General features: G+C 35.1%; 1 protein-coding gene across 2 annotated transcripts in view; it reads right to left on the bottom strand.

Annotated features, from left to right (window-relative positions):
- Nucleotides 1-12283, bottom strand: part of Apoltp (Apolipoprotein lipid transfer particle) — a 6186292-nt gene that overhangs the window by 3703133 nt on the left and 2470876 nt on the right. The window lies entirely within an intron of this gene.

Below are 12283 nucleotides of genomic sequence, written 5' to 3'. Positions count from 1 at the left end.
CGGGTTCTCTCGTTTTCCCTACTTTCTTCCTTTCAGTAAATTATAAATGCGTACCTTATTTAATCGACTCCTTTAGCTTAGCCAGTAAATTCGTTGGATGTAAAACCTATATTAACCTTTATGTCGATATTTCAGTGTTCAATATTCATATCAAACATTATCCAATATTTTCGACATTTCATACAACTAAGATTCGAAGATTTCAGTGAATCAATATTTTAAGTCCAATCTATAACAGCTTTACGTTAAAATCATCCGCTATATTTCAACAACAAACAATTCACGAGAATAGGTTTTATTCTCCAGTGATTCTATTAATTATAATAGTTTATATTTGCTTCATGACCTAGAAAAAAATGCAAATAGTTACTTATCGTATTACGACTTTTCAAATTACAAAAATAATATAATATTCAATGTAACATTAACGTTCTCAACCAAATTGGCCTTGCATGTAAGTGAGCCATGGTTCGATTCCCGGTGCGACTTCTGCTAAGTACCTATCCAATATAAGTTCGTTCATACACAGTAAAAATATACCATTTATAACTAAAAATTCTACCGTGCAAGCAAAAAGATTAGCGTACGGATTTCCACGTAATAAAATCTTGGTTCGATTTCCGGCAGTGTCATGGCTCCCTACCCAATATAATTTCCTTCTTAGCATATACTTTATAACTACCAGTTATACGTCTTACACAATTCATACCTATATACAAGTAACAAAACCTGCTAAGCAAAAGGTTTTTTTCATACGGTTTTCATGTGGAAGAGCCCTGGTTCAATTCCAGACGCAAATTCTGCTAACTTTCTGTTAGGTCTTACACAATTCATAGCTATATAAGTAACAAGTTCGCACTGCATGCAAAAGGTTTAGCGTACGGTTCTCCACCTGGGAGAATAGTATTTCGAGTCCCCGTGCAATGAATAATCTAGATTCCCTCTAACATACATATTACATTATATTGTATCTTAGTCAAATTATAATTCCATAAAAGTACACCGAGTCATATCTTATTCAATGCCGAAAAATCCGCAATCAATTTCCGATTAAAACAAACACCTCCGTCCCCTTATACTCCCGACAATTACAATATGTTTTACGTGTATTTCATTTTCCAATGTCCCTTTCCCATATAAAAATGAACAAGTATAATACAAGAAAACTACAAAGTTAGTACTTACCAATCTTCCAGTCTCTCCTAGTAGTAAAATCTCTTCTTCTAACAGTATACTTGCGTTTCTTATCTCTTCTACGTAAGTGTATACATCATGCAAATAAATCGTTATTTTTCTACCCTTGAATATTTCCAGAAGTTTCGAGACCGTTCTTTCCCCTATTCCAACGATAATAACCTTAAGAAAAGATCTCGAATTTTCTAGCAATTTCTTTCACCCATTCCAACAACCAACATCAGCTGCCGCGTTACTTGTGATGCATATTAATGAATCCAACAATATATTACCTTGTTCTACGTGTGAGATCTGCATATTTTATTTCCTAAAGGTCTTTAAGTATTCTGCTTGTTCAATTAGTATTTCTTTAACCAGAAACATTTATTATATATCATGTTCTGTTTTCCATTTACAATATCCGCACGCAGGTGCATACATTATGGTATTCCTTCTGTGTCATTTACAAGATCATTACTATGGGGAAAGGTGTATCAATTCTTCAAACTGTCAACCGCCCGTGCATTAGGAACTGCTAAAATGTCAGAAAAGTCCTTACTCAAGAATATTTATGAGTGAGGACTATTAACTAACAAACTACTGTGGTGAACTGCAGAAATGGGTGTATCTATAAACTAAGAATTTATTTATTAAACAAACAATAAAAGTAATTCTTAAAATAGATTGAAGAAACTATAGTCTGGTATTAATTGTAAGAAACATTAAATGTCTTCGCCTCTTAGGTTCTCCTCAACTAACTGAGGAGGAAAAAAGTCGAAAATAAGAGATGGAAGGTAAGATAGGCATAGGAAGAAGAAGAATGCAGCTGGTCGGTGATTTGAATAATAGAAGAAAATATTTTGAATTAAAAAAGGGAAGTTGAAAATCGAGAAATGTGAAAGAAGCGTTTTGAGACCGAAACCTAAGAAAACATACACTCTCACACCTCCTACATATTAGTCCCAGGATGCCAACAGGCAGAATACTTAATAATAATAATAATAATAATAATAATAATAATAATAATAATAATAATAATAATAATAATAATAATAATAATAATAATAATAATAGTCCGACCATCTGTCCGTTACTGCGCACCATAGCTCTTGAAAAAATGCGAACATTTATTGTCATTTTTCAATTATGTGTAGAGAGATTGTTTCGGAGAAGTTAGTTAATTCATGTGATTTATAAACCGGAAGTGGTAGAAATCAACCATTTCCAAGATTTAGCGTTGACTACTATAAAACAAAAACATAAATAGATAGCGAAACAGGTTTCCGGCAATCGATTGAGCATTCCAACAACACCTTTAATCTCCATCCTTAATACTAACAGAAAGTGGTAGAAATAAAAAAAAAATCCGGTTTTACCCTTGATTACTACAGAGCAAAATCGATAATAATAGCGAAGGGCGGATTGATAATTCCTTTAGATTGGTCTGGCAAAGTATTGCCGAGAAATAAAGTACCACACACAAATCGGGCACAGAACTTGACCAAGTTAGGCTAGCAAATATATCGATCTTAATTAGTTAGGTCGAGGGCTGCCTACTACCAAATTTAGTTCCGTTTCGGCCAGTAGTTATAAAGAAAAAAAGTAAATACAATCCAAGCTCGGCCCCAATGATAACGATTCTTATTCCTTAAATGATGTGCTACTCGATTACAAAAACTGGTAGAGATGAGGCCGGTGGTCATCTCCAAATAAAGCACCATATAAACTGAGCCCGTAATTCTCAGTGGTCGCCCACCAAGTACAGAGATCTTTTTGGTTATTCTACGGGCTAATTAAGTAGTTGTCGATAAATAAAGTATAAATGCAACCTGAGTCGAGTCTGTTCTTGGCCGAACTTGACCACAGAATTTCTCAGCCTTTATTCCTTAGGTAATGTGCTACCTGCTCACCAAATTTGGTAAAGATCCGGTCAGTATTTATTCTAAAACAAACTCTAGTAAAAACAGTAAGGATCACATAGTATGTTCTCAATAAATACAGAAACCAGAAGTTGTAGTATAGTTCTTTCACTTCTGATTTGAATAGAGGTATTACTAACGAGATGGAATATACTGTTGGGGAACATAATAAATTACATAAAGCTCCTTCTCGCTATCCATTCTATAATACTCAATGTTAGAATCGGAAGTGATTCTTTACTGCCACTTCCGGTTTTAGTAGAAATATTATCGGAGTGATTCTTTTCTGCCACTTCCGGTTTTAGTAGAAATATTAGAGTCGAGATAGAACATATTATTGGGACACTTAATTGATTGAAGAAAACCGCTTCTCGTTATTAATTACGCTTTCTAACCTATTTCGATCAACACTAAAACCAGAAGTACTTGTGTTGTGCTACTTCAGGTTTGATTAGGAGTTTAAAAGAGATAATTCCTGTTTCCACAACGCTAAATTGTTTCTCGAGAACAGATTCCCCCTATATTTTATGGATTTTGCTCTAGGTAGATTGAATTGAAACCGGATGTTATGGATAATTTCTATTATTTCCATTTCACAAGAATGTTAAGGATGAAGATTAAAGTTATTCCTTAAAAGCTTTCTCGATTGCTGAAAGCTGCTTCTCATTCTACTTTTTTTTTTACCGTTTTTGCTCTAGGGTGATCAACGTTGTAACCGGAAATGGCCCAATTCTATCACTTCCGGTTTTAATAGCGTGTTAAAGCTGAGGGTGAGGGTTGTCTTTGAAAACCTAATCAGTTGAACAAAACACCTTTTCGATATCTATTATCGTTTTCGCTCTATAGTAATAAAAGTTGAAACCGGAAATTTCCCATTTCTACTTTCTCTTGTTTTATTGGAGTGTTAAGGATGAACATGCGACTTGCCCTTCAAACGTATTATCAATTACCTAAAAACAGCTTTTCGCTTTCTATTGCTGTTTTTTCTATATAGTGATCAACATTGAAACCGGAAATGGTTCATTTCTACCTCTTCCGGTTTCACTAGACTGTTAAGGATGAGAGTTGCCTTTGAAACGTATAATCGATTGCTGGGAACCGCTTTTCCCTTTTTATTAGCGTTTTTATTCTATAATGATCAACGTAAGGACCGAAATGACTCATTTCTTCCACTTTTGGTTGGCGAATCATCTCTATTGACGAACACCATCGAGATAATCACTCTATCTATCTATTACAAAAAAAAAAGTATCCATTCAAATGTTATCATATGGTGTAACGCACGTACATACTAACATTGCGATGTTACAAGTTTCACTACGTTATCCTAATAGTAAAACCCATAAACAAGGTCACGTAATATTTTCTCAATTGATTCAGAAATGATAAGTTTTAGCAGGAGCGTCATTTGAGCTTTCGCTTTGGCGGTGGCAAGACCCCTTGATATAAGTAAAATTTCGTATTTTTCACTGATTTACTACTATTTTATTGATAACATCTGTATAAATCTCAAACTCTGATGGGGGGGGGGCAATTTGTCCCTCGCTTTCCCCCTAAATGACGTCCCTGAGTTTTAGTATATTTGTTTTGCTTCCGAGTTGAGTAGAGGGATTACTGTCGAGATGGAATATTCTCTTGGGCACTTAATGAATTACATAAAACTCCTTCTCGCTATCCATTCTATAACATTCAATATTTTAAACGGATATGATTGATTTCTACTACAACCGGCTTTTCTAGGATGTTAATGATGAAGTTAAAAGTTATTCTTGACATGGCTTATCGATTACCGAAAATTGTTTCCTACTGTCAATTACCGTTTTCGCTCTGTAGTGATTAACATTAAAATTGGAAATGACTCATTTATAACACTTCCGGTTTTATTAGAGTGCTAAGAATGAAGATGATAGTTGTTCTTGAAACGTTCATTCGATTACTGACAACTGTTTTTCGCTACCTATTACAGTGGCCGCCAGCGTGTAGGAGTGCGTAACAATTCTTCCACTTTTGTGCTGTTTATGAAGCGATTTTTATAAAGATAGTGCTGAGTGTATGTATTTGTTGTTCATTAACCATTAAGCTTGCTTTTAAAGTAAAATATATAGGGCCTGATGCAGCACGGCTCTGACAACTGATTAGTGCCATGCTAAAGAGATCTGCTAACATATGCTTCCTGCAGTAATCAGGTCTTTAGTATGACGCTAATCATTTATCAAAACGACTCCGCATAAGGCAGATATTGTTTTTCTGTGTGTTAATAGTGAAATATGCCGAACAATACACGAAGCGAGGACACCAGCACTCCAAATGCACGGTCATTCCAAAATGTAAAATATGATCTTGTGAAACACATTTGTAGTGAAGTGAAATCGGCCATTTAGTCTCCAGAGGTAACGAAGGTGATAGTAGATTCCATTATTGAAACTGTAATAAAGATGGTGATTGAACGTTTGGAGGAAACTATGAAATTTAACTGTGATGAGGTTAGCGATCTGAAAACAAATATGCACAACATGAAGAGTGAACTTAAAAAAAAAATGACAAAACAATTGCCGGTCTAAGTGACAAAATTGTAGAACTAGAGCAGTACAAACGGAGGAATAGCATTCGAATTTTCGGTTTATCAGAACGTGAAGGAGAAGATACGGATACAATTGCTTCGTCTCTGTTTGAAGATCGTCTTGGAGTCAAACTTCAGAATTCTGACCTGTGTCGAACACACAGAATTGGCCCAGTGGTTTCCGGTAAGAATAGACCTATCATAGTGAAATTTACAAATTACAGAATCAAATCATTGGTATTTAGAAGTTAAAGGGAAGTTAAATAATTCAGGTATCTCAATCAGAGAAAATCTTGGTAAGGCTCGGCTGCAACTACTCAAAAACGTGACACAGAAGTTTGGAACAAGGGACGTTTTTACTGTAGACGGTAAAATAGTTGTTGTGAAAGGGAAACTAAAACACTTCATAACCACTGTAAGTGAGCTAGAAGCCATTTAAACTCAGCGTAGTGAAGATCGTCAACAGCAAATGTGGGTTGAGTTTCGTCTGTTGTGAAAGTGTAGATAGATTTCTTTTAAATATTTGTGTTATGTTGATTAGTCTACTGAACACTTCTCTTAGTGACTGTTTCATTATGCTTTGTACAATACAGTCTTATGATATTTTTGTTAGTGTCCATTTTGTTTTTGTATATGTCAATATTCAGGAGTGTACTTGTAGTGAAATTTCTGTTCTTGCAAAACGTAGGTTACTTATTCTCTATGGAGATGATGGATCAGACTTATATGACTGTTTTTCAAATCCTGAGACAAAGGTGGGTACCACTCTAGCTTTAAAGGGTTTACTAGTTGGTACGTTATCGCTTTATTGTAGTTGTATTGTAAGAAAATTGTTTAACAATAGTTATGAGCAACGTAGACATAGTACAAGGGAGCATTCATGACCAGTGGCATGGTACAAGGGAACATTTAAATACTAGTATCAACAAAGCTTTTCAGGAAAGTTTTGAGTTAACGGCAGGACAACAGTCTCAATTTTTAATTATGCATGTTAATGTTCGTTCCATTTTACCTAAAATAGACGAAATACGTTTACTAATGTTAGAAACGCACTGTGCTATTTTTATAGTTAGTGAAACGTGGCTTGACAATTCAACTGATACAAGGCTCATTAATATACCTGGCTACTCCGTTCTTCACCAAGACAGAGAACATCATGCTGGAGGAATTTTAATGTATTATTTTGAAAATTTGGATGTAAAACTGTTTGAAATACCCTAACACAGATCAAGTAGAATGACTTACGGAAATGGTTAAAATAAATTCGCTACGCATAGGTATTGTATCAATGTATAGACCACCAAATACCCCCTACACCAAATTGTCTATTCTTGAGGATCTGATTACACATGTATATCCACAAGTTGATTGTCTTTATATACTAGGTAACCTTAATTGTGATCATCTCTGTCTTGACAAAGACGAAACAAAATATTTGAACCGTAAGCTGGATATGTTTGGGCTTGTCCAACTCATTAAAGAGCCAACCAGAATAACAGAGTTCGGTAAATCATTACTCGATCTCATTATGACCGATAAAATTGACATGATAGCATCAAGTGGCGTTAGTCCACCCATTGGATCATCCGATCACTGGGTGAGATATGCTATCCTGAACATTAAAAAAACACCAAGAAAGTAATTTGATATTATTCATTATTGTAATATTAATATATTTAATCACGACGCATTTCTACAAAATGCTAAAGCTTTGAACTGGAAACAAATTGAATATCAGGAATCTATAAATGCTAAAATTAATTTTCTTTAGACTTCTTTAAAACATCTGTTTGATCAGCACACGCCAATAAAAACAGTTAAAGCTTCGAATACCAAATTGCCTTATGTATCTAGTAATACGAAGCTGCTAATGAAAATACGCAATAGTGCGCCCCGCAGGTTCAAACGCACTAAGTTGCAGCAACACTGGGATGAGTACAAAGAGCTTCGTAATTTTACTACGGCAGTTATTCGGCAAGAAAAAAATGTGTATTTTCCCTTTCGTATAAATAACGCTAAAAACAATAAAGACTCTTGGCGGACGTTACATAATTTGGGAATAGGTGGAAAAAGTTCATCGTTGAACCTCCCTGAAAAACTAAATTGGCCTGATGTCATAAATCGTCATTTGCTAAGGTTTCTGAAATCTCAGTAACAAGTTACGATACATTTGATAAACAAATAAATCGATACAGTTCACTGAAACACACTGCTTGTGGAACTCCTTTCATGTTAAGACCTGTTCACGAACGTGAAGTTAGAAGAGCAATTGTTAACATTAAATCCAATGCAGCGGGCTTTGATGAAATAACCCTACATATGCTTAGAATAGCTTTACCTGTTATCACATCTCCCTTAACTAATATTGTGAACTAATCTTTATCGAATGGTAAATTCCCTTATCCCTGGAAACTAGCTAGAATTCTGCCATTACCAAAGAAGCATTGTATTAAATCAACTAGTGACCTTCGGCCAATAAGTATATTGCCAGTTCTTTCAAAGATAGTTGAAAAGTTAGTGCTTCAGCAAATGATTTCATATATTGATCGCTCTGGCATACTTCAATGCGAACAATCTGGGTTTTGTAAATTTCACAGCACTTCTACTCCTTTGTTAGTTATTAAAGACAATATGCTTCATGCACTAAATGGCAAATATGTGGTCATACTAGTCTTAATAGACCTCTCAAAGGCATTTGACCTTGCACAGCATGGTGTTCACTTAGCAAAAATGAAATACTATAACTTTTCAGTAAATATCATAAAATGGTTCGAATCCTATTTACATAAGAGAAAACAGCAAGTTACTTTACGTAGTTCCTCTCATTATAACATTTCTGATGCTGCTGTACTTGATAGAGGTGTTCCACAAGGCTCAATTTTAGGGCCAGTTTTGTTCATCTTATACACTGCAGATCTGGTATCTGTTGTACAGCATTCAAAGTTGTACTGTTACGCAGATGACACTCAATTGTTTATAAAAGCCTTGCCTCAGGATTTACCACAAGTTCGACTCCTTAACCAAGATTTTAGGGCTATCAGTAACTGGTGTATTGATAACGGTCTTAATATTAATCCCTTAAAATGTACTTATACCGTTCTAGGTTCCGCTAATCAACTTAATAAAATTGCTCCTGAAAAATGGACTCAAACATGAGCTATTCAGCTTGTGTTAAAAGTCTTGGAGTACAAATTGACGATAAACTTTCTGTGAATAATCACCTCTCTACTCAGTGTTCAAATTCTCTAGAAATACTAAGAAACTTGTACAAAATACGAGACTGTCTGTCCAAAGATACCAAGCTATTCCTGACACAAATGCTGATATTGTCTTTGTTTGATTATGGTGATGTTGTGTATGGCCCGCTTCTAACAAAAAGCAATGCCATCCTGATCCAAAAGGTACAAAATTCATGCATCCGCTTCTGTTACAACATACGAAATTTCGATCATATTTTGCCTATTCTGAACAGCAATAGCATGCTGACAATGTCGTGACATTTGCATTATTGCTCTCTGATTTATAAAATTCTTAAAACAACACGCCCCGCGTATTTATACAAGGAACTCACTACTAGGTCAACTATTCACACTCGCTTAACACGCAAAAGAAATACGTTTGATATTCCACATCATAGACTCAAGCAAACCACTGCTGTATTTTCAGTATTAGCACCAAGGTCATGGAATGCTCTACCAAATGTAGTAAAAGAAGCTAAAACATTTAACTATTTCAAGAAAATGTTAAAAAAATATATTTACTCAGCCAACAAAATTTAAGTTCAGGTAACCATGATTTGTATTATGTCACTTGAACCACGTAAATGAAATCAGACTTGACTTGGTACATATTCTTTATTAAATAATTATGCATTGTAAAAATATTTAATCACCCTCCTCCCTGCGTTGTGAATCACAAGCATTGCTTATTTTGCGTCTATGTTATTGATTGGTATGTGTTTGTTTTCATGTTTGTATTTGTATGCTTTTTTAATTTTATTCACTTGTCGTACTTGTGCGTGTGAGTGTGTTTTGTTAAATTACCACTTTTTTCTTTTCTTTTTATCAACTTATTGTATACCTGTATTTTTGTTGTATATAACCGTATCTTTTGACTCAACTGATTGTATGCTTTTTGTATAACTCTATGTACTTCCTTGGCAATGGTTAGGTGGTAGAGCAGCAATATGCTGAACCTCGCCCGCTTGAATAAAGCCTTCTTCAATTCAATTCAATTCAGTTCAATTCAGGGATCAATGTTGAAATCGGAAATGGCTCATTTATACCTTTTCCAGTTAACGAAATCTCCTCCATTGAAAAATTCTTCGAGATAATCACTCTATTTATCTATTGCAAAAAAACAGAGTTTAACAATGCCCACTCGTTCAAAAGTTATCGTGCGGAATATTACGATATTATAAGTTCCACTTTGTGATCTTAATAAATACTTCATACACCTCCTCCACACACACACACACACATACACCAACATATGCACACACGGAAGTATGCATGGTAGTTCGCGCATGCTTACACCGGGAGCAAGAAACACACACCACAGAGAATTCTATTGTAATTTTATTCTAAACGCATCATTACTAAGAAGATAAAAAAAAAAGTTGTAAATGAAACTTTCAAAGATTAGTACCACTGCTGCATCTAACACATGAAGTTGTTCCATAATGATTGATTCGTAAGATGATGTATCTGTGTTTCCTAATAGTATTGTAATAAAATGCCTTCAAATTGACCACAAAATAGAAAGTTAAATTTATCTATCAAATTTTGCAAAATCGTAGTCGATGGGGAGTATGGGAACAGTCTAAAATGACAATGTATGCACATAAATATTAGTATACTCTACGCTTTCTGCTGGTTGCGAAAAAGCTTCGGATAATGTTTGATTTGGTAATCATGAACGTATATATATATATATTCCAGATGCCGAATCCCAACAAAAGGCAAAAGTAGTGAGAGTACAACGCGTTGACCAAGCAAGCTTCAATCATGTAGGGTTAGCAAGACTTTCTGTTATTTCTATTGGTGGTGAATGATATTTGTTTCATGTGCAACCAAACATGTTGATTAATGGACCGCACGTATTTTTCAAACATGCTTGTCATCAGAGGTAACCAGGTAACCAAACGTGCTTGTGTAGCTTTTTCAACTAGACGCTGTTCCCTCTGTAGGCAACAGGGTTGATATGTTTGAAACAAAATGTTTAAAACAAGTGTTTAAAACATATTTTAAACGAGGTCGGTTGTTTTATTCAGTTTGTTTTAAACGTTTTAAACAAATTGTTTTAAACGTGTTTTTTTTCGTTGGTGGTTGGACATGTTTAAAACAACTAAAACATCAGATTGAAGAAATTTTCTAACAAACAATCCATCCTCCGCAGGATTTGTGCATGAAGTAAATTACAAGCAGAGTTATATTCTTATTATAACAGCATTTACTGAACGCAATTCTGTACATCAATGTGCGTATAACTAAACCAACAGAAAATCAAGTGAAGTATTTGAACATTTCTTGATTTCCAAGAATACTTGAGGTTAAACACACTATACACTATTCTAAGATCCAAATTCACAAATTCAAAACTTGAATATCTTCTGGTCACTACACTCTTAAAAATTTCCTTGCTCAGAAATGAGAAAAACGCAAGTTCAAAACAAAATAAGTAATGTTTACTCATATTTGAGGGAAAATGTCTCATTATTTCCAAATGTGTTTTCATTTGTGAGCTCAAGGCAAATTTTCAGGTTCCCATTTATGTGATTTTCTCACTTCTTAAAAATGAGAATGGAATAGTGCGTGATTTGCAATATCTAGATGATTAAAAAATAACGGTAACATCTTGCCGGAATAATATTACTATGTTTTACTAGGGAGTAACATTACTAGGGCTTAATTACTATTCAGGAAACGAGAAAAAGGATTTCAGCTGTAGCAGAGTGCGAATGGATATGAGTACGCAGTAGGTGATGCAGCTGAGGTGGCGTATGGATACATGTCATGTGACAGCGGCGAGGAGCAGCATACATATCAACTTTTGAACGTAAGATTGGGTGAATTGTAAACATACTACCATAGACTAAAAGTTGCTGTAGTACATTCGTTAGGGTGTAGAACGCTGACCCCCTCATAGAGGTTATAGGCCTATAGGCTATAGCAGTAAGGTTGGCTCATTTATGTATCAAAGCTCAGTACTCAATTCACATAATAACGAGTGCAGCAATAACAAGTGAAGGCGGGTTAGAGCCCCGTAGGGCACGTTGGACAGTAATCGTTTTAATGACACACGTTTGCAAGTTATTTGTAGCATAGTACTGTACGCATTTCCTCTTAATTTAACGTAGAGGCTGCGATAGCTCAGTAGTAGAGCGTTCACCTCTGGTGCGTGAGGCCCTTGCTTTGATCCCAGTACGCGGCAAGTGGGCTTTCTGGTGGATAAACACAGTGTGCATGGGTTTTCTCGGGGTTCTCCCATTTCTTCCCACTTTCTTCATTCCACTATCTTTTTCATTCTCATCATCATCGTCTCCTTTAGCCTACCCAACACAACTGTGGGAAGTAAAACTATAAGATTTCATTTATTTTTTTAATCCAACGCCCCACGATTGTGCTCCAAG

This window comes from Thermobia domestica, chromosome 6 (assembly GCF_964235325.1).
Source record: "Thermobia domestica chromosome 6, izTheDome1.hap1.1, whole genome shotgun sequence".
NCBI classification, from domain to species: domain Eukaryota; kingdom Metazoa; phylum Arthropoda; class Insecta; order Zygentoma; family Lepismatidae; genus Thermobia; species Thermobia domestica.
Note: the sequence above shows the minus strand (reverse complement) of the source record. Positions and strands in the feature narration are given on the sequence as shown.